General features: G+C 48.6%; 1 long non-coding RNA gene across 1 annotated transcript; it reads left to right on the forward strand.

Annotated features, from left to right (window-relative positions):
- The first annotated feature begins 14,444 nt into the window (after positions 1-14,444).
- Positions 14,445-19,401, forward strand: LOC128788601 (uncharacterized). Its single transcript, XR_008431139.1, has 3 exons — positions 14,445-14,800; positions 15,335-15,407; positions 18,803-19,401. It is a non-coding gene; the product is annotated as an uncharacterized LOC128788601 (long non-coding RNA).
- The last annotated feature ends 1,081 nt before the right edge of the window (positions 19,402-20,482 follow it).

Raw genomic sequence — 20,482 nt, forward strand, 5'->3', positions numbered from 1 at the left:
TTGGGGATGGCTTGGACACACTGCTCTTTGGTTACTCTCCTGTCATTTAACTCTCTATCCAGTTATGGCCAAAGTGCTCTGCCAAACCTGTTTGAAATTTCTCCCCCTTTCTTCTTTACTAGGTTCTTTTCTAACTGGAATTGCCTACAGGGATGTTTTGGGTTCTGTATTGCAGAAGTTTTCTAAGGCACAGCATGCCCGCCTTCCTGCATCTTTGTCAAGCCTTATCTAATCCTGTTAGTAAACAGCCTCCCGCTCGCAGGAGCCTGTAAATACAAGCTCTTAGGAGTCTGTGTGAGGCTGGACTAGGGCTCCCTGTGCTATGTACACACCCATGAAAGCATCCCCCATCCCTGGAAGTGTTAAAACCCAGCTTGGATGGGCTCTGAGCAACCTGGTCTAGTCAAAGTGTCCCTGCTTATAGAAGGGGGAGTTGAAACTAAATGAGCATTAAGGTCCTTTCTAACTCAAACCATTCTGTGATTCCAATAAAGTCTCTCTGAGAGTTGCTTAGAGTATTTAGTACAAAGATGAATTTAGGCAAATACTGGGAACATTTCTTTTGGTTCTCCTGCACTGGTGATGATATTTCTGTACATTTGGATCCCAGGAGGTTTTCTTGGAAGTTCTCCTTTGACCAGGGATGTGACAGCATGCAGGTACAATAGGCAAGCTGGAATCTACTCCTGGAGCAGAGGGCAAGTGTTGTTACTCTCTTGTAAACTTTAAGAGTGCTGCCAGGAGAAGAAAGACTGCTGCTGAGAATAGAGGATTACAGGTAAGCTATTTGGGGACAATCTGTTTTGTTTGGGAATACATTTTGAAGTGGCTGATGGCAGCTGGAGGACTTCTAGATGAGTTGGTGAAGTCCCTGTAGTTTTGGTCTTCTTCCCCTGTTGTGAAGCAAAGGAAATCCATACAACACCACCTCTTGTCCTTGAGGGCCACGTAAGTAGCAATAGAATTCAGAGTGTACCAGTGGAATGACACTGCTAAGGAGGAGATTGCTTATATGTGCTAATTAAATCTTCTTTATAATGCAGTTAGCAAAGTATTGGGGATTTAGGATGGGTTGATTTCTCTCGGCTCTTGCACTAAGACACCTATGTCCTCACTCTTTTTCAGGTTTTTTTTTGTCAGGTGGGACCCGTTTCTAGAAATTCACTCATCTGCTCTGGGGTGCATGGCAGAGAAAAGGATGTTGGGCTGACAAAAGCTGGTGCTTGCCTGCAGCAAGTGCCAAAGATGACAAAGCAATTGGATTTCAGCCCACTGCACCATCCAGCCGGCAGGATGGGAGTGTTGGAGAGGCAGCAGTTTCATTGGGACTGGCTCAACTGTCCATTTACCTCCTCACCTCTCTGCTGTAACTCCTGTATCCTTCTGGGAATAGTAAAGTTTCAGTTCTTCCAGTCAGTAGCAGATTCATCCCAGGACTGATAATCAAGTCATGGCAATAAGTAGGGCAGATGGCAACAAGCATCTGTGCTTGTTCCTGTTGAATGCAAAGGAGCTGTTCCGAGGGGATGGGAGCAAAGGTGGGAGCCCTGCCTGGGAGAGCAGCCCTATGGCAGCATCAGGGACTTGGGAATCAGCCCACACCCCCAAAACGTCCGGGCACTGCCTGTGCAGGGCTGGGACAGCCTCTGCTGGAGAGAGCTTTGTCTCTGTGTGTATCTCTTAAGCTCCTAGGCCCATTTTAGAGCCCTGTTTTGGTCCTATGTGCTCAGGTGGCATCAAGGCCCTGAGGGAAGGAGAAAGGGGAACACAGAGTCATGGGTCCAGCAAGCTGGGTGCCAGCCTGGTTATGAGGGAATCTGTCCTTTCCTCCCAGACAGTAAATTCCCAACTGCCTTATGCACCTGGTTCCACAGTACTTTGTCACTTGCTTTGGTTGCTGCTTTACTCTCAGCTGAATGAGGATCTCTGCCTGTCTTCTCCTTTATTGAGCACAGTTTTCTTAACTGCCTTCACTTCTTATGCAGAAAGGGAGCAGGAGTTGTTTTGGAGGGTTTATCATAGGTTTGTTGAGTCTTTTCTTTGCTCTTCTCTTCCTAATTCCACTGTTCCACCTCAGTTTACCTGTTTGACCTCAGATGTACAGGGCCATTTTCTTTGTCCCCAGTCTTTTCTTTGCTCCAGCCTTTGTGGTAGCTTGTCTCCAGGACCAGAGAAGGAGACAGTATTTTCTGTGCTAACAAAGTTAGCGTTGTTGTAATGCTGTTGCAGAGTGGGTGGATGTGATTGCCGACAGATGTATTCCTTCTGCTAGAGTGTGGATTAAGGCTCAAGGTGACTTTGTTCCTTCTTAAATTCACTGGCTTTCCCCAGGGAACTGAAAGGGCAGGACTGGGAGGGAAGAACTATGATAAATGAAAGTGTGGGAAGGAAATGCACTTAGATAGGCTGCTTAAGAACAAATGTGTGCTCTGTGAGGAGCTCTTGCCATTGCCTAAGATACCACTCAGTGGGTTAAAAAACCCAGGAGGATGTTTAGCTGAGAAGTTGAGCACAGCTCCCCGCAGGCTGCTCTCCCAGTGTAATTGCCTGGGTAAGTGGATTAGTGAGCAGCAGTGTGGCCTGTTGGGGGTTAGACAGGCTGTGGGGGAGCCAGCAGAGCCCTGTCCCTCACAAGAGGACAAGATGCAGGCAGCGCTTGCTGCAGGAAGCAGCGTTGCTCCCTTCCAGTCAGACCTGTCTGATGCCCAAAGCTGTGGCTGATGGTTGGTTGTCATTGCGGGGGCTCGCTGGGAAGGGTCCCATGGAAACAGTTCCTTTCAGAGCTATCACTTGTCCTTATCTGCCGCGAGGTGGGTACAGTGACAGCAAATCACATCTTGGGACACTTCTTTGCCTTTGTTGCCATGGGAATCAGTGTCTTCCGCAGCTTTGTCTTCTGTGAAAAAAAGCGGATTATTGTTACCTCCGCTGGCTTGCCCACTGAAATGTGCTGAGGATGAGAGGGGGGTTGTGGTCAGCCACAGAGTGCCAGGAGAAAACCTCAGTGCTGGGGACAGGCTGTGAGGTCACTTTGTTTAAACTCTCACCCAGCCGTGCAGGTCCCTCCCTCTGTGGCAGCTGCTGAGCTGTGCTGTGGGGTGGTGATGCAGAGCACAAAGAGAGGCACACCGGCCCAGGTGGCTCTGCTCCACCAGCCCTGGGTGTCAGATGCTATCAGACCTTGCCAGAGTAACAGGCTTAGGACCTGCCCTTGCATCTGCTCCATGGTTAGGTAGGAGAATCTGGGTCATGTCTGACATGCCAAAACATGACATTGGTTCAAAAGCCTGGCATGGCCCAGAGGTTCAAACATGGGAACTCAGGTGGGGCCACCTGCCTTTGAGGGAGTTGTAGGGTATGGACAGAGGTGTATCAGATTTGTAGGAAAGCTACTGTGTTTTGTTTCCCTTCCTGGGTGACTGAGTAGCCCCAGCAGGGACGTGGGAGCCGTGCAGCTGATGCTTCTTTCACAACCAGGAGGTGAAGGCACTGCTGAGCCACTGAGGGGACCCAAAGATTTGCCACAAAGCAGGACCTCAGCTGGGTTCCTAAACCAGGATCTGCATCTCTTCTGTGCTTCAGTTCGTGATCAAGCCCTTTTGAGTGGGGTAGGGAGCTCCCTGTGTTTGTACCATACATCTCATCCCTTCCTCCTAGCCCACGCTTGTGTTGTTTCTTTAGAATTGCAACTGATCTCTATTTTAGTTACAGTTCTAGTGTGGATTCCAGTACTCATTCAAAAGGTGTCTATCTGCCCAAAACTCCTACGTAATACAGTGGTGGTGTTATTTCCCCAGTACTGAGGAACTGAGTCAGGCTAAATGACACATCTGAGGTTACCCAAAGGGGCTGAGCACTGCTGGGAACTACATCTGGAAGTTCCTCCCACTGTTACCAGAGCCCTCACCCTCTTGTTATGTGGCAGTGGATGTGGGGCATCACCCTGCTCTGCCCCCAGCCTTTCATCTCAGCCTGGGCCCTTGGACTCTGAAATGAGCCATAAATACAATCAGCCCCTTTCAAGGGGAAGGAGTGATTTATCTCAAGCTCTAAGCTTTTGGCAGTGGAATTAAAAGTAGAATTTGAACTAGTCTGTGCAAAAAAACCCACAATCACAATCTGGTGCTTTTGCTTGGACTTTGATGTTTGTGCTGCTTCGTGCTATGCAAAGATACTTTTTAATGTTCAGCCATTCAAACTAGAAGTGGCTAAACGTATATAGATAAGAACTGTGGAAGTACTAGAGCAGCAGGAAAATACCATAGGAGTTTAACCTGGGATGGAAAGGAAACTTACCGTTTTCCCTGAAGTGTGTGCAAGTGCTAAATTTTTAAATATATATATAAAAAATACCTGTGTAATAAGCTGGCTTAAGGGGGTAGTTAAAAAATGCAGGAAGTTTCACTTTCTAGTCTAAGACATTTGTGTTTCTGTATTTATTCTTTTGCATATGTATGAGTATATACACATGTATAAATGCATGAAATGCTCACACTGTTGTAACTCAGTTTTTCTGTATTTTTGTCTCTTCATATGGTGTTGCTTACTCTCTGAGGATATTCATCCTAAAATTCACTTTAACAGAAATGGGCTTCACTTACAACTTGAAGCTGTTTTTGTTGCCTTTGACCTCTGCTTGTGAAAGGGCTTTCTTGGAAGTAGTCAAGAATATTGAAATAGGATAAAAACAATGCATAATAGAGGGTGGGCAACTCCTGAGTCACCATGAAATATTGCCAATGGAGCTTGCTGAGCTCCAGCTTGGCTTGGTCTGGCTACCTGTGTCTCATTGCTGAGTTCTTCAAAATGTGGCACTACAGACAGCTGATGCAGCCAGATAACCAAGGAGAAATGGTACAGCTTCAAAGCTCTGGGAATAATAAAAGTCATGTCTGCCACTGTCTGCTTACTCACCCTTGAAACGAGCTGGTATGAAAACAGCAGAGAGCAGTTTAGGCTCAGAAACAGAATGACTCGTAGGCTGTGATGTGTTAGAAATTAGTCATGTTTCAGTCTGTGCTTTTGATTTTGCTCAGCAGTTGTCTGCAGTGCCTTGGTCTCTGCCTCCTGTCCTTGACATTGGGTAAGACAGGAGAGGTAGGGAGTGATGGGGACAAAGGCAGGCCTCTGGAAAGGAAAACTAAGCCCTCTGATCTGCCCCACCACTCGTGAGGAGTGCACAGACCAGCACTGGCAAATGGCCCTCCATGCCAGCATGGCCATGCCATTGCCTCTGGTCAGGGGTTTGCACAGCAAGGGGTAAGAATTCCTGGTGCTGCCAGCAGACAGCAATGATGGAGGTTGGAAAGTGCATGGATGTGGTGTTTGAAGGCACAAGAGGATGCTTTATTGGCATGGGGCTTCCTGTTCAGTGCCTTCCCCAGTGTGGATACCTCCACAAGATCTTTTACCTTTGCCAGAAGAAAGGAAGGGAAGGTTGCTCCATTGTTCTCAGGTTTCAAAACAGTCTCAGTGAAACTATGGAGCCAGTGAGGGGCTGCTTTGGTAGTGTTGTTCTTTCATGAGTCTAAAGTGGGTTAGCTTGGTTTTCAAACACCTTCCTCTAGCAATTCCTTATTGTACAACCATATACTTCTGCTGGCAGGCAGTAAACCAGCAGTTAAACCCAGATCCCTTTCCGGAGGGTGCCCTGAGACCCCTGTCCCCCCTCTCCACTGCCTGGGGCTCAGCCCTGCTGTGCTGCTTTTGAAGACAGGCCTACAGAGGTGCATCCACACAGCCTCAGGGCTTGCTGGAGGTGGGTTCTTGCTGGCTGCTGTGCCCAGAGCCCTGTTTACCCCAGAGCACTGCAGACACCAAGGGACAAAGCCAGCCTTTTTCCTCCCCTTGCTCCATCTCAGGAGCACATGAAGGCTGCTGGCATTTCCACTTGCTGTCCATGTGAGTGGAGACCCCATGTGGACCCATCACATATGGGATACCAGCACTGAGGAGAAGTGCTGGGAGAAACAAATGAGGAAAATGAACCCAGAGTGGCAGCTCATTGTCCTCAGCCTGAAAAATTGTGGTGTCCAGTGCTCAGGGAGGGAACAACAATGTTGTGGTACTGCTGGTGCCACATGGGGAATGTAAAGAGCCTGAGCAATGGGTGGTCTGATTTGAGGGATGTGCAGTGCTGTATTTTCCCATGCACTATGAGTGTCCTGGGTTGTAAAGCCAGCTGAGGCAGCTGGGTGCTGCTGGAGCCCAGTTCTTATCTCATGCTTTCTCTTTCTGCCCAGTACCAGGTGGCAGGGGACACAACCAGAGCAGTGGCACAGCAGCAGAGGGGATGCCCACCCACCTGGCGTGTTCCCTGGCACACCCACCAACAGGTGTGGTGCTGCACGATCCCACCTGCAGCTTGCAGCTGTCACGGCAAGCAAACCTGGCTTCCAAAAAAGAGCTGAGCAACACTGACAAATCTGAGCAGAAGGGCAGTGCCGGTGCAGTGGCTGTGTGTAATCCATGAGGCCACCTTGCAGGTGAGGGCAGCTCCCTGCTGTGGGAGCCTGCAAAGGGATCCCCACTTGGGGGGGGGGGCCGGTGCTGCTGGCACAGCCCAGGCCCTGTGATGGGTTGTGAGTGCTTTAATGTTTAACAGGCACAGGTGGACCTGTGCAGAACAGGCAGTGCAGCAGGAGGCTGGTGGCAGTCAAAAGAGAAGGGGGTTTTACAGCCTGGGCTGCAGGTGCTCTCTGAGATGTTAATGTCACATCATCTTGCTTCTACTTTTCTGAAATGGTAATGGCCAACTTGAGTAAAAATCTTCCATTGGAGCTAATGAGAGTCGCACATGTCAGTTCTTTTCATCAGCCAGGAATTAATACAGAATATTTTATCCTTTAAAATGCTGGGCAAACATTAAACTAATCCCCTCAACACCCTTCTGGGATAGGTAAATATTACTCTCTCCCAGGTGCAGAAACGAAAGAGGAAAAGTTATGCGATTTGCTTAAAGCCACAGAGGGAATCAGGTGGGGGTAGAGATTGGGGGAGGTTTTAATAGCTTGTGCCTGTGCTTGGGCTCATTACAGGTGCTACCTCTCAGACAGTGTTCTTGTATAAGCTCAGCTGTAGTCAGGGGGAAATATGCTGGCATCCCCTTAGCACCACAAGAAGTGAACCAGCTGATGCACGAGCTATCCAGGGTCTGTGAGCAGCATGGGCAAAAAGAGGGGATTTGGGGGACAGGGATTCTAGGGAGCACATGGCTCTGCAAAAGCCCTCTCACTGTGAAGCCAGTTAAGTTTCGGCCCACCACCTTCAAGGCAGGATTTGAAATTTGTTTCTTCCAGGCTGAGTTTGCCATGGATGGGAGTGCCCCTCAAGGGCTTAGTCCCAAGCCGCCTGTCTTTAAAGTGGGTGATAAATGTTGTCTGGAGAGTTGCCTTGTTATCTTTGGCATTTACATCCTAGATACGGTGGCGGGACAGCCCAGTGTTTGCAGAGCTGGAGGGAAAGCTGAGCGCTCATCCCGAGGAGGGGGCTGCTGCCTGGGCTCAGCCTTCTCCCAGTGCCTGCTGCTGCCCTCGGGCCGGGCGAGGGTGTCTGTGGGGCAGCAGTGCCTGGTGCTCCACAGAACCACAGAACACGTCCCTCTTTTTCTTCATGGCTGGGATTATAAATAGCCTTGTAGGGAGAGGCTGCTCTCCTTGTGCTTAATTGCACCACACTAACCTCTCCCTATTCCCATTCCCAGAGTGGGTTGGCTCATCTCCTCCTTGCTTGTTTTCTCATCTCTGACTTGGCCAGGGCTTTAGTTTACAGGTGAAAGACAAAATTTAATGGAAATGTTGGAGTGCAAAGCTGCTCTCGTCTGCAAAGACAAAGGTCACTTCTGTGCCTCCAAACAGTGCTGGGGTTTACCAAGTGTTTGCCCATCAGACTGCAACCACGGCCACTTCAGGGCAGTCACCATACATGGGAAAGCCCTTATTTGTTATCCCTGATCCCGCTTCAGATGCAGTCTGAGGTAAGGCCATGTAGTTGGGGGGGGTCTGTCTCTGTGTGATGGGTTGCCAGAGAAGGCTCCTGTCTCTGCTGCCTTGTGCCTGGGCTCTTTTAATTAGAGACACATGGTTCATTATTTAAAAGAATATTCTTTGCTAGTTGTTTGATAGGATCTAGTATCTGAGAGTGCTGCAGCTTGTCAGCCTTAAATTAAGCTGTAGGAAGGACACTGAGCACCTGGGGAAGGGGCTGCTGCAGAACCAGAGCCTATTGTTCTCTCCTTGAATTGTGGGGAAGCTCTTTCCCCATGCTGGCTTTTTTACTTGGGAGCCAACTAATACACACGGCGGTTTGTTTCTCTCTCCATCTGTTCCAACTTCAGTTTATTCACGGCTCTGTAGGTATTGTACACTCAGCTGCTTTTTTTTTCTTCTTTTTTTTTTCTCTTTTTTTTTTTTTTGTTTTTTGGATGTGAGAGCCTCCCCTTTTCATGGTTCACTTACTCATTTTGTAGGTCTCTGGCTTCCTTGTCAAGATTTCTCTTTTGTTGTATTAATTGGTCATAAATCTATAGTCAGGTGCTGCACGTGTGCTTCCCGTGTACACCTTAACCATCTGCCAGGTTTCATCTCCATGGCACCCAGGCCACATTCCAGCTCTGGTAATGACAACCTGCCTCCCTGTATTTTTCCTGTGCTTTTAATTAGCTTTAGTTCACTTCTTCTTTGTTTTTTTTTCCCCCTGTCCTAATGTGCCCCTCTACTCCGTGGCAAGGGGAGGTGGTCTGGGGTGGTGAGGGGCTCCAGGCTGCCAGCACCCACCTGGAGCCAAGATGTCCAGCACCATGGAGGAGCAGCCATGACACAACATGACGACTGGAGAGTGAAATGGAGAAAGCATTGCATTGGAAACAAGATGCACATTTTCACCACTGAAAGCATTTGCTTGACTTTCAGAGGCACACAGTGATTTTTACATTTCCCCAACGTTCTTTCAGGGACAGAATAGGTAGCTTTCTGAAATTGGTGCTGTTTTTATTCCTGCCAGCCCTTCTGTCCAAACAGATCAGCTGTAGTCACTGTGGGAGGGCAGAACAGCAACTGATAATGTTTACCCTGGTTTTAACACTCCTAGATTCCGATACTTTCAGGATAAAAGCTGGTGTGTCCGAGTGATCCCAGAATGTAGTGAAGCTCCAGGAGTCTGGCTGGTGCTGTTGCCTGGCTTATGTGGCACTTTAATAGCCCAGCAGTTGTTAGCTTTACAACCGGGTTTTGGGAGGACCAGACTGGTGTCTGTGTTTGGGAATTGCTCTGTGCAGCAATATGGTTTTCTAGGAGAGAGCAGGTTCTTGCTACTCTTTTTGCCCCCTTTTTAAAAAATACTCGAGTCTCATTATTATTGAAAAGACTCTTTAATGCTCAAAACTTGCTTAAAAGCATGGCCTGAACTCCTTATTCACTTTGTCTATTTCTTCCTAGCCTGGAAGCTTTCTCTTCTCTCTGGTAATGGGGGTGAGCCACTGGCAGGGCCCTGACTTGCCTGTGCCCTCTGACTGGGAGTTCTTATTGTCACATCCTGGCTCCAGTTGTCACACTGAGTGCTGTATGGATGACTGAGGGCATCCAGACAGCGGGACGGACGGATGGACGGATGGATGGATGGATGGATGGATGGATGGATGCATAGCCCAGAGCTGCCAGCACTCATTGAGAGGGTGGCTCCCTGCTGAGGATGGCAGAAATACCTGCCTCTTATCCAGCCTTTTATAGCAGGTAAAATCTTACTGGTCCAGGGCACAATGGTGGTAGAGACTGGATTGCAGGCAGGGCAATGATGAGCACCATTTTTTGCTTCAGTAGGCAAAACATCCTTGGAACTTCAAATTCCTGGTGAAGGTTTCTACTGCTTTGGAAATACCCAAGTAAGGATTGGCATTTTGGGAGTGTTCAAGGGAGTATTGCCACATGAAGTTACATCACCTTCTGGTCTTATGTGAGCCAGAGGAATGGCTTGTCCTTGCAGAAGTCCTCTTGCCTGCCTCAGACCTTCACTTGAAAGAGCATTAAGCTGCCTGTGCTTCCTTCCTCTAGTATCACAGAATTGTTTGGGTTGGAAAAGACCTTTAAGATCATCAAGTGCAACCATAAACCTAGCATGCCAAGAGGCTAAAGTACCTGTACCAAAGTCTGTGCTAGCAAAGCAGCATTGAGTATGGAGGAAGAAAGACCCGTTCTTATCAGTGAAAAAAGCAGTACAGTTAGCAATAAACCCAGGCTCACTGAAGAACCCTGCAAGCCCAAATCCAACCAAGTCCTTGCAATATTATATATTATTTGTCTTGTGAGGTCTTTGTAAAGATGATGGCCTGCTCAGCGGTGTTAGGCATGCATGTATGTGCATGTAGGAAAGTGTCAGTCCTGAAGTAGAGTCCAAGTCATTGGGGCAGGAGAAGGGAAGGGCTGTGGGAATGTGTGTCATTTCCCTGAGAGGGCATAGGCTGACTATAGTTCATATTTTAACAATATTTGGAAGCATGGGTATGTGGGGAGGAGGATTGATTCCCTGAATGCTGCTTGCTGGAATGCTTCATAGCATGACCTTTGGTGCATCTCTGAGTGAATAAATGTGCTTAGGTATTTGGTCTTTTACTTGTGAGACCTGGGACTTCAGCACCAACATTCCAACTCTGAAACTGACTTTTAACCATAGCAGCATCCTTAGTTTGCTACAAGGTAAGGCTTCTAGATCAGCAATACACTGGCTCAGATTTGTTTGTTTCAGATGTGTGGGTTGATGTATCAGTGTATTGGGTCAGCACTTTGCTTGTGTGTGTTCCAACACCCTGTAGCTCTAATGTTTGTAGTGATTGAACAGTTTGTGAATCGTAGTGGATCTATCACTGCTCCTGTGTGAGAGAGAACTGGGTTTTCAATTTTTACAAGGAGGTGGTGTGGCATAGAAGAAAGAAGGATTTTAAACTCTGTGTCAGAGAAGAAGGAGTTGGCATGGTTGTGAGCATTGCCCCAGGTGGGCAGCATCCTGCCTTCCCCATGGGGATGCTTACAGCAGGGTGCAGAGGTCCCCCCTGGTTAACAGCTCTGTCAGTGCTCCCTCCCCCTGCCTTCTTCCCTGTTCCCACAGATCAGATCAGCCCTCTGTGCCACAGCCTGCCATCTGATTTATGGGAGCCATAAACTGCAGAGCAGAAAGAAATAAAAATACTAAACACTTAGTTTTTTAAAAGGCCAGCAGCGCATTGAAGTCTTGGTGATAATTTGCTCATAAAGAAATATTATGCTTCAGATCATAATCTCAGGCTGCAGATGGAGGCTGAGGTCTGGCCTGAGTCTCTCACACTTAGGCTGTAAAAGGAAGGCAATGGGATGAAAAAAAACACATAACATATGGGGATTAGGCTCTGCTGTCTTGCTGTCCATCACCTCTGGTGCCTGGGAGGTCTTGTGGAGAAGTGCTGATGTTCTCCAAAAAAAATCTGTCCTGTGTTGGAAGGACAGTGGGCTCATGGAGGGATGAGAGGCAAGAAGGGAAGGGAGAATAATAATCTATGAGCAGCAGTCCAACAGCTGAGATTTATAGGCTGTGTGCAAGTGCCCAAGTGGTGAGTTGAGGGCTGTTCCCCTTGGACTGAGCAGAGGGGCTCATCTGCATTATCTGTACTATTGTCAGCATGGCCAGCCAAATGCTTGTTGGTGCTGCTTGGGCAGCAGTTGCCTTTAATAATTGTTGTTGAACACTGATTTTTGGTCAATGCAGATAGATGTCTTGGTTTCCAGAGGTGAAAACCAGCCCTCTGCCAGTAAGAGCAGAGAAGCAGTAGGTATGTGAGCAGGTGAGACCTTCACTGGTGTCAATGTTTGACTGCTAGAGAGGTCTCCCAGCTGCCCCAGGCAGGGGCCTGTTCTGGGTGGATACAATTCCTTTCTGATTTGGCTTCTGGTACAAACACTGTCTGTGTCTGTTTACCTACTGGGCTTGCACTGGGGACAGGCACCTGGTGGTTAAAAGCAATGCATGTCTTCAAAGGAGATCAAGGAGAGCACGGCCATTTCTGTGCAGACTGTCTTCTCATATCTGATCTTCTCCACCTTACCCTGTCAAAACCACCTATTAGTACACTGCTGTCTCACAAGAATCTTGCTATGATGCTGGCAGGGTTGCAGGAGGGCAGGGAGGTTGTCAACTATGGTTTTTCTTTTTTTCCTTCTGTCCTTGCCTTTTGTTCTGCTGGCAGGAAGGCTGCTGGCAGCACTGTCTTGTGTCCTGGACAACACAGAGCTTAGTAGCCTTTCTCAACTCTTCTTCCTATCAGAAACTCTCGTTTGAGAGGAAACCTTTCTTTCTCAGATACGCATCCTAAACTTGGTGATGTAGGGCCACTTATAAAGACATGGGAACTGTGAGGAAATAGTAACTTAGGGGTTTTTCCTTAGGTTTTTTTTTTCTCTAATAATAAAAATTATAATCTATTCTAGGAGTTCTATGAATTCTTTTCTGGGAAAAAGAATTCATAGCATTTTCATATGACAATTCATGAATGTCATAACATTCATGAAGCCTGCTATTCCAGCTCTGTTCCAGATGCAGCCTTAGCAGTGCTGAATTATGCTCTCCCCAAGGCCTGCTGGCCAGGCTGCCCCTGACGCTGCCTGCTGTGCAGTTTGGGTTTGCAGTGAGAGCACACTGCTATGTCATACACTGCTTGGCAAGTTTGTGACTCCCAGCGCCTTTTTCACTGGGCAATTACTTGGCCAGTCTGTTCCCAGCCCCTGTGGATGCCTGTTGTTACTCCTCCCAAGGGCAGAGCTTTGCACTCCTGTTCCTGTGCATCGTGAGGCTGCTGTTGACCCAAAAGCTGAATTTCTCAGGATGGTTTTGTATCCTCAGTTTACTGAGAGTATGGTCATTGTCCCAGGCTACATTTAAAAGGTTTTTATAACTCCTTGAGAACTACTGAGTTCAGCCTTGCTGCATCTCAAAGGCTTGCTGGCGGTCTCAGCAGACACATGTTAATGGTAACCAAAGGGGCAGGGTACTGCTTTTCAACAAGTACTTTCTTAATTAAAATAAGAAGGCTTTAACAAAAACAGATCCAAAGCATAAGTAGCCTGCTTGAAAAGGGAATCTGAAGTATTTAACTTCCCCCATGAAGATGCCACTCAGGCAGTTCTGGGGTGGTCCTGGGCTAAGCAATGCCTGTGCTCCAGTGGCAAAAGCTCCTGTGCTCCTCGTGCAAGCAGGAGGGTTTCAAACACTCTTCATCAAGGGCATGAGTCTAGTTTAACTCTCCTTGGGGAAAAAAAGAGTCACTTTTACCTTGTAAATTAATCCTGAAAAGAGTGTTCCCTCCTCTGCAGCCCTTTACAGTATTGAGTACCATAGGAGAAACTTCTCCAGGAGAGAGGGCTCACAAATAATTTCTCCTCTAGTTAGAATAGGCAGTTTATTTTCTTGGGGAAATCAAAACTTCTGGCTGCCGCCATCTTTTCCCTAGTGTTTCCTGAAATGTTTAACAGCATTCTCTTTGCCTGTTTCCCAGAGACTGAGTTCCTCTTCCCTCCTCCTTAGTCACTGAGAAGCAAGGACCTTGTTAATAGGTCTTTGCAGGGAAAACAGATGATCCTGATGATCAAAATGCATCATTTCCTCTGGTAAGTGGCTGCAGAAGTGGAACTTTGTTCCTTTCTCCAATTGTATTTGCTTCTGCAAACATGAGGGAGAAGGGATGATTTCTCCCACCAGACAAAAACTCCATTTGTAAGTGTGGGGAGTGTTTACTGATGCCTTGTAATAGCACACAGAAAGGAATCACCTCTGAACTTCCTTCCCATCAGACCCTGCCTTTGATTAGAGATGACAGGTGATGTGTCTGCGCAGGTTTGGCACTAGGCACTGGTACCATGCAAACAGCAATGAACATCTCGCTTCTAATAGGGCTGGAATAGTGGCCCCTTATAGATCACAGCAAGCAGTAGCAGAGTGTTCTCAATTGGTGCCAGAAGTGGTTGATAAATCACTGATTGCTTCAACAAAATGCTTAAAAATGAAGAATGCTTCCAGGAACTTTATTTGGGTGTTTTTAACTCTGACCTTCACAGGGCATAATAATGTAATATAATAATAATATAATCCAATGGTACTATTCATTATAAAGTATGGACATAAACCCCCTTTAAACAACAGAACTATATGCTCTCTGGACATCTGCAGGTTTGGATGAGCAAGCAAGCACACCTGTGCATTATCTTGCAATTCCATGTAGCCTTGTCTGTTAGCAATCAAGCCCCATGCTGTTACCCACGCTGGTTGGGCAGCAGCTGCACAGCAAATGAAACCTGTCTGGCTCTCTTACTTGTAAGCCTGCAGGGAAACTGAGAGTAGCAGAGGATCTTTGGCTGCTCTGCTGGTGGGGAGGGACTTGTAATTGCTGAGTAACCTCTTCTCGCTGGGTAACTTGATGACTGCAACAGACATACGCCAGGGTAAGTAGTAGTGGTGATCCCAGGCCAGGCAGGGTTCAAAGCATGCCATCTGCTCAGAAACTCGATTTGATTTTGGTTTTGGTGCCATCCTGCCCAGTGACACCTTTGAAAGACTGTGCTCAGCTCCATCCATCAGCGCTTCTCTCCCAGGTTTGATCAGCAATGAGCTCTCACCTTCCTTTCCATTGTGTCCTTCTTGCAGGTCCTCTGTGTGTACCCTCACTGCATCCAGTGGGGTGACCATCCTCCACATCTGCCAGGGTCACTCTTCCCTCCAAAGGAAAGGCCTCTCAGGAGCAGCAGACAGAAAACCAACCCTGAGAACTCTGCATTTTTTTTTGGAGGTGAGCTGGCTTGTGTGGGCTTAATGACCTGACAAGAGGCTGGTTGTGGGAACCATAGCAGTCCCCCTGCACACAATTCCCAGTGCTGAGAGATACAGCCCCGTTGCTCTCATCTGACTCTGCACTACCACGCTGACTCCACTACCCATCTCTGCTTGTCCACTGGCAAATTATTAATTTTTCAAGTGACATCATACATTGAACACTTTAAGTTGGAGCACTGGAGGTGTAATTAGATTAAGGTACAATTCCAGCTGCAGGGGAGACACTTAAAATGTGCAGTGTAATCTTCCTTCTTGATGGAGAATTTCCTCCTAAACCTGGGGACCCTTTTGGGCGTCACTTGGGTGCAAAGCTGTTTTGTCACAAGAGGAGGAAGGACCTTGATGGAGAGGGGTGCAGTAGTTGAGCAGAGCTAACTCCTCAGACACGAGGAGGTGGTGAAGGAATCCTGTCTCATGACCCCAAGTGCAGTGGCTGTCTCTGAGCAGATGGGCAGTGGATGCTTTCTCTGCATGTCTCTTTTATTCCTAGGAAACCTGTGCAATATGCTTTTCAAGTCTGCTGTTCCAGAAGAGCAACTAAACACGTGCTGAACTTTGACCCTGTGAGTGTTGGTGTTAATAAGTTACAAACTGACCTGAATGCTTTGCAGGAGCCAAAGGTAGCCTGGGGGAAGTTCTCTGCTTTTCAGTAAGAGGCACCTTGTTATACCTTATCCCAATCCCAATCAGCTTCTTTAACTCAGGCAGCCCCTCCAAGCTTGGATTTCAAAATGGCTCTTGTATTTGTTCAGCTCCGGGCTGATGCAGCCAGTTCTCCAGCTGCTGAAATGCCACTCTGCAGCTTGGTGCTGGATTGGAGGAAGAGAGCTGCTGTGTCCCTTTTTGCCTGGGGAGGCAGGGAAGGATCATGGAGAGAGGCCGGGAGCTCTGCCACCAACCTGCTGCCCAGCAGGTCTTTCTCCTTTCTTTCCCAGCTATTTCCCCTTTCCCCCAGTCTTTCCCCTTTTGCTGACTTTTTGAAGATGAAGGCCTTTTGCTTCTACCTGGCTTTTTGCTTTATCTGCTCTCACAGTCTTCTCTTATTTGATGGCTTTAGGAACAACTGTCTTGCTTCTGCAACTTAGATGTTGCTGAGAATCTCTTGTGCATCAAACCCAGGATGATTCTTGCTTATAAAGTGCAAATATACAAGATCTGCTGAGGCTTCACTATGAAGCAGGAAAACTCAAAGGAAGTGATGCTGTTTAGATTCAAGGTTTCTACCTTTATTTTGCAGTAGGAATTTTAGAGTTTTCTTTAGGAAAAATGTATTCCTGAACAAAGCTTGTCTGGAGACCTCCCTGTTGGTGGCCATAGAAGTTTTTGGAAGAATTTATTTAAAATATACCAAATATAATGAAAAAGTAGGAAGAGAAACTGCACTTTGGGTAGAGCCTTCCTATTTAATGGCACTCCTTAGAACCAGAAAATGTCAGAAACTCTTTCCCCAGAACAAGACTGAGAAATGGGCTTTTTAATTTTATGTTGCCTCCTCAGCATCCCTGATGCTTGTGGACACCCTCAGGCTCCACTAGCAGCACCCCTGCAGTAAATGTCTTGGTTTTTGTTCCTGGACCCTGTTGTCCTATGTGCCAGAGCTCTCAGCACTGCTGTCCCAACAGTGGAGCAGGAGTGTGCTGGGGCTCCTTTGTGGTCCTAGGCACCATCCTTCAGGTTTGGATCTTTCCTCTCTTTCTTTCCTTATACTCCATTGGCCATATTGTTCTAGTGACACACAGATCATTGCAGGTTTTTCTGTGCGTGGCTAAAATTGGTTGTGTGAGCAGTGCCAGTGGAGAGGAGCGAGACAGCTGAGGGTGGCCAGGGCAGGGACCGCTCAAGCCAGAGTGCTGAATCCATACCTCTTTGGGGCTCTCTCGCTGGAGCTGATCCCCATGCTACAGCTGATGTGGGACCAGGGAGTGCTTTGTCCTTTGGGCAGTGGCATGGGCACCACGGGGACACTGCTCCCTGTGCTGGCCATTCCAATGCCAGTGTGCAGTGGCAGTGGGAGGAGAGCTAACAGTGTGCTGCAGCTGGGGACTGACCCCTCGGGAGCGCTTGGCAATTACAGCTCTGCCTTGACACAAGGCAGTCTGGATCCTGCCACCAGCCCTGCAAGACTTGAGGGGTTGCAATGCTGCAGCCACAGAAGTGGCTTGCACAGGGGGAGCCACAGCTACTGCTTGACAAAGCAGTGGTTTGGCAGAGGAGTCTGTGCTGCTCCTAAGGCTGGGAGGGATACGGGTGGCGTGATGGGTGGTCCGTGCTCCCAGATCTGCTCCCTCACTGCCCCCTCTACCCAGCAGCACCAGTCCTTGCAGTGATGGAGAGTTGGGCAGCCCTCACCGTCACTTCTGCAGGACCTGGTGACCATTCCCCACCTCCCAAAGGCATCACAGGGTCACTCTCTGGAGGGAGAAAAAGGTGCTCAAGAAGGGGCTGCCGAGTGCCCCGTCCATCTGCACTGCTCCCTACCTGCCCGGTGGGGCAGGAGCAGTGTGGGCCCGTATGCCAGACGGGCACGTACGGCAGGGCCAGCCCAGGGAGCTTTCCGCATTCGAGGGCTCCCTCCAACAAAGCCGTGTCTGTCCTGCTCCCACTATTCCTGCCTGTGCGGTTGGGGACCGGGGGGCCGGGGGAGCACAAAGGAGCCCAGACAATAGGGCGAGCGGGAGCATTCCTCACACCCATGGCGGCAGGCAAACGGGCTTTGTCTGCAGCCGCTGCCTCCCTTCGTGGTGGGGGCAGGCGCTGCCGTCCGCCCTGCGCCGCTCCTTTGTTCCCTCGCTGCCTGCCAGGGGTGAGACAGGCAGGTGAGCGCCGCGCCAGGCAGGGGGCTGGCGGCGTGCGGCGGCGGCCGCATATTAATGGATTTCTCCAGCCTGTCGCGGGATGTTCGGCTTGATTCATGAGGCTCCGCCGTCGGATGCGGCCGGCAGGGAGAGCGAGCAGGGAGACAGCTATTGTCTGCCAGGCCCGCGGCCCTGCCGGTGCTGCTCCGGCGCTGCCACAGTCCCAGAAGCACTTCGCACCTTCACCCCGCCGTCCTTCCCGGCCGGCGTGTCGGTCTGTCCAGGCCGGTGCGCGGTGGGACTGTCCGGTACCCCCACGCGTGTCCCTGCGGCGTGGAGCTGAGCTGCGGAGAAGGCAGGTGGGCAGCAGGCAGCTCCCCAAACACCTCGGAGTGCAAGGTGGGCTGTGTCCAGGCAGGGCTGCGTCCAAGAAGGGCTTCTGCAACTAAAACCACTTCCAACCAGTGCCTTAGTGACACCGGGAAAATGCTTTTGGAGGCTGGCGCTTTTTTTTTTTTTTTTTTTTTTTTAAATGGCTGCTGTAGATGTCACATTGCATTTCATGACTGGCTATAATTTTTAAACAAAGCAAATAGGCAGCTTGTGGACAGGTATTAACCAGGCAGCAGTCAGGCTGTCTTGAAAAGGCTGATTCAGGTACAGCATTTGATTATGCTCATGTGGGAAGGGTGTGGATGATAATCCCAGAGAGGAAAACAAACTGGACAGAGTGCACTCCATCATGCTGACAAAGACCTGAATTGTATATGCTGGGGTGCAAATAGGATTGTTTGCATATTCAGCTGACTCGCTCTTCTCTTTTCGCCATCCCTGAACATAGGTGGTGCCTGACCTCCTCGGGGAGCTGTTTGAGTTGGGGGGACAAATGGGTATGGGGGAGGGGGGTAAAGGAACATGTGGAGAGAGGATGCTGATTTCAGGGGCTGCAATAGAAAGGGCCTAGCTGGTGGGGAAAATGCTCCAGGCATAGGGTTTATCGGACTGAATATAGCAGCTACAGATATGCTTGTCTGACAGGCTTCCTTTTATATCCCTGACATGCAGTTTATCCCACTCTGAACCAGGCATTGCCTCTCCAGAGCAAAATAAAGGTCCAAGGTCTGATCTCTTTTTCCCCCCTTTCTTTCTTTTTTTTTTCTCAGCTGTCAAGGAATAAAGCTGAACTGAGGGGGAAAGGAGCATTTATTCCCAGTGGGCAAAGAGAGAAAGGCTGAAATGAAGGATTTTCTCCAATGATAGCACTCCCTGAGCAGCAAACCCCACCTCTGAGTTTCCAGTAAATCTATTGGGAGTACAAAGCAAACCAATCCGGAAACGTCAAGGCGTATTTACTGTCCTATTAACCTGCTGCCCCATTCCTTCTCTGGCACACGCTGGCGGCACACAAAGGTGCGTCCCAGTGCTACGTGCTGGGGAGGGAGCATGGCTGTGAGCCCAGCTGGGGCATGGTGACCAAATGGCTCCCAGCTCCTGCTCTCCAGCCATCACAGCATGGAAAAGGGGTGCTGGAGGTGAGCCTGTTCTGGGAACAGTAGTGCTTGGGGGCTGTGCCAGTCTTTGTGCTGTCTGCTCTAAACGAGGCAGAAATTTAATTGTAACAAGGAACTCGCACACACTTACCTGCAGCTGAAGCCAAAGCAGCTTCTGTTAGAAATCACCTAGATTTGACTGCTGTAAAATACTGGTTGCAAGTAAGATGGGTTTCCTGAATGCCATATTTTACTTGGTGACACATCTAGAACTTTTGGAAAGAGGTTTTTAAAATAAACTTGCCTTTAAGGTTTTTGTAGGTGCCGTTTTTACTTTTTTTTTTTCTTGTAAAGAGAATTGGGCAATCACAGAATTTTGATGAAAATTGCCTCTTATTCTCTTGCTTCATAGCCCATGGCCATGAAATGCTGATAAACTGTGTATATTCTCCATCTAATGTTCCTCTATGCTGTCCTCAGAGCATGTCCTGCCCCTAGTTGCTCTGTTAACTTGTCTCTGCTTATAACACTTGGTACATAAAACACAACTGGGCGCTTTTCGCTCTGATTAAAATCATGCTGTGCAATAGGAAATACAAATTAGCTCTGGCCTTTGGGCTCCTGACAAGTTTCCAGCATGGCTTTCAACACCACAGAGATTGTGTAACTCCATCTGTGTGTGCTCGGTGTGGTGACGTCTCCCCCTCCATCATGAGCTGGGCTGGCTGCCACTCGTCCAGGTTCAGCTGCTAATACTTCAAGCAGCTTTTAGAACTGAAGGAGGAAGAGATGTTGCCAGCAGCTGGGCAAAATGCAGAAACCAGCTTTTCCTTGCCAGAGGACTCTGTGGGAAGGGTTAAAAGGAGGAGGACTTCCTAGGTAATTCCCTCAGTCTCAATGTTTGTGCAAATACCTCCCTTTTGAATGAATGACTGGGGAGCTCAACACAGGAGAGCCAATGTTTCAGTACAAGATTAACCCCTGAAGGAAGAGCACAGTAGCCTCTTATTCAAACTACAGCTTAAGTTTGTGTTGCAGTGAAGTGCACAGCCCTTTCCTGCCTCCTCCAGGGATTCAAGCCAGGCATGCTGTGTTACATCATTTCAGCATTGCTCACAGGAGGGCTGAGGCTCCAGCTATTGTGTCACATTTTCAGCAGAAACCTTTTAAGTCTCAGCGACTTCCTCTGAGGATGCTGAAGCAAACAGTGCCCAGACCTGTGAGTGAACAAGTTGCAAATGACATAGTGGGTTTGAAACGGTGCGTGGGCAAGACGTGGGCGAATGTTCCCTGCACTGGGTGTTTTCTAAAGGTCTCTGAAGCATGAGGCATGACCGAATGACTTCTGTTTTC

The sequence above is a fragment of the Vidua chalybeata genome, chromosome 5 (genome assembly GCF_026979565.1).
Source record: "Vidua chalybeata isolate OUT-0048 chromosome 5, bVidCha1 merged haplotype, whole genome shotgun sequence".
Classification (NCBI taxonomy): domain Eukaryota; kingdom Metazoa; phylum Chordata; class Aves; order Passeriformes; family Viduidae; genus Vidua; species Vidua chalybeata.